Genomic DNA, 2,817 nt, shown 5'->3' with positions numbered 1-2,817 from the left:
ATTCTCCTGCCAGCTATGAAAATGTTATGTTCTTTCCCACTGTCACACTGTGTGAACCAGACTACCATCATCTTGGACAAATCTACCATGATGGCCTTTCTGTGACCTGAAAACTTCTTGAGCGCAGCGCCCCTCACCCCACATTCTTTCCTTTTGTTTAACCACATCCTTAAGCGCTCCCTAGGGGCAAAATGTCCTCCATCCACCTCGGAGATACACTATGACATGCACCTGTTCTCAAACATTCTCCTCCTGGATGCTCCCCGCATGTATTTCCAGCCTCTAGGGCTATAAAAGTAGGTCGAGCAGGGGTGGTCTTGCGAAGATCTACTCCTGTTGCACAGCCCAAGACATACTTCTGTCCGTAAGTCCCCTTAAAAAACCATTTCTCGGGGCGCCTGGGTGGCGCAGTTGGTTAAGCGTCCGACTTCAGCCAGGTCACGATCTCGCGGTCCGGGAGTTCGAGCCCCGCGTCAGGCTCTGGGCTGATGGCTCGGAGCCTGGAGCCTGTTTCCGATTCTGTGTCTCCCTCTCTCTCTGCCCCTTCCCCGTTCATGCTCTGTCTCTCTCTGTCCCAATAAATAAATAAAAAACGTTGAAAAAAAAATTAAAAAAAAAAACATTTCTCACAAAGCTGGACTTATTGACTTTGTCCTTCAGTCTTCCAGCTCCTTTGGAGGTCATTTTGCACATATCTCCCGTTCAGGGAACACACGCCTATTGATGGCAGGCAGGCCAGGTCTGAGGACCCGGGGGCGGGGGGGGGGGGTCCCACAGGACCAACCAAGAGGGTCCTTGGCTTCGCACAGGATGGAAATCAAGCACGAGCCAGAAGGAGGCAAAAGAGTTTGTTGAAGGAATAGAGAGAATACAGGTACAAAGAGAGTGGGAGACTCATAAAGGAAAGAAGGGAGTCTTATCTTTGTTTGGGGTCTGGGTGTTTTTCCTGAGGACAGTGATCTGGTGTCTGTATCACCTCAGGCATCCAGGAACCAGAGGCCCAGGGGGCCTTTGTCCTTGGAGTCAGGGTACCTCGGAGTGAAGACGTCCAGTGTCAGTGGTCTAGAATATGCATATGATGGCTTCATCCAGTCATTCTCACCTGATCCTTCTTTAGATGTCATCTGTTTTAAAGACATCATTAACTCCTTGCCCCTTATAAGGAGGACATACACTATTTGCATTATGAGGCATATTTAAAGTGGGGTAGGGGTGCAGGTCCTAGCAAAAATGGAAGCAGAAAAAGGAGCCAAAAGCAGATTTTTATGGAGTCCTTCAGCTTCCTTGTGTCACTATGAACCCAATCTTCCTGGGCTGCAGTTTCCCTGTGTTTGGGGTGGGGGTGGGGGGGTGGCGGGGGGGAGGAGGGAAATAAAACTGCCTGAAAACATGGTAGATTTCCAAAACTACATTTATAGAAAGATATATCGAATGTATAAATGTAATTATATATATATATATATATATAATTTAAATAAAAATAGTCAAGTAAAGCAGGTATGCACGTTCCCTCAACCCATTTTAAGAAACAGAACATCAGGAATACCATCAACACTGCTCTTCAAATGGAGACGCAACCCCCCCACCCTTCGCCTTACCCCTCCACCCCCACTCAGGTACATAAGGAGTTTCTGGGGGTACTTAAGCACCTACCAGTTTCAGGAAGTCTATTTCTCGATACCCAAATCCCATATATACTCTTCCTAAAGCCAATTTTCCTGAGAACTCTTGAGTTCACAATAATCCTTCCACGTGACCAGAGCACCCGTGGCAAATCTCACAGTGGACCACCGTCCAGGGGTGTGAACCCTCTCATTCCAGATAGCCAGGTCTCCTGAAGGATTAAGCAAGGTACTGTAAACCCACAGAGCTTGTGTTGTTTCCCATTTTGTACGTATGTCTGTTAAGAGTAAAGCATACATTTTAGAAATGAGTATTTTAGCTCCTGTGGAGATGTGCTGAAACCAGATCTATGACGGTAATAAGGAAGGGGAAGAAGCAATGGTGATTTTTACCTCTTTCTTCCCTGACCCATTTTCAAAGAATGGGGAAAGGTCCCAGGAGGCCAAAACAAAGAGAACATGGACGAGCAACATTCAACACTAAAAACTTGGGCTTTTTTTTTTTTCATATTTAAAAAATAAGCATTTATTTTCAGCTATTCTCAATATTCTCTCCTAGGCTGTGTCATTTGTTGGAAATAAAAACATGTGGATCAGCTGAAGAAGTAGAATGATTCTGATTCTTTTCAATGTAACTGGAATGTTTTCTAGGACTGCCAAAATTTTCAGGATAACTCTGGGAAAGATCCAAAGATAAAACTTTTATATAATTTTGTTCCATTTTGGTATGTGGTACTGAATGCAGTAATTAAAATCTATTTTAATGATTATATTATTAATTTCCTCCTCTTATTTCATCCCATAAAATGCCTATAATTTTTTATCTCCTGTTTTTTTTTGTAGCAACCTTTACAGCCAACATAGGGCTCAAACTCACCACCCTGAGATCAAGGGTCACATAATCCACTGACTGAGCCTGGCAGGTGTTCCTCTATCTTCTATTCATAAAAATTTTTTTAATTTTTTTAAATATTTATTTATTTTTGAGAGAGAGACAGAGTGTGAGCAGGGGAGGAACAGAGAGAGAGGGAGACCCAGAATCTGAAGCAGGCTCCAGGCTCTGAGCTGTCAGCACAGAGCCTGATGCGGGATTCGAACTCACGAACCGTGAGATCATGACCTGAGCTGAAGTCGGACGCTCAACCGACTGAGCCACCCAGGCGCCCCAATTAATAAAAATTTTTAAATAAATGAA

This window comes from Prionailurus bengalensis, chromosome B2, assembly GCF_016509475.1.
Source record: "Prionailurus bengalensis isolate Pbe53 chromosome B2, Fcat_Pben_1.1_paternal_pri, whole genome shotgun sequence".
NCBI lineage: Eukaryota > Metazoa > Chordata > Mammalia > Carnivora > Felidae > Prionailurus > Prionailurus bengalensis.
The sequence above is the reverse complement of the archived record's forward strand: the minus strand, read 5'-3'. Positions refer to the sequence as shown.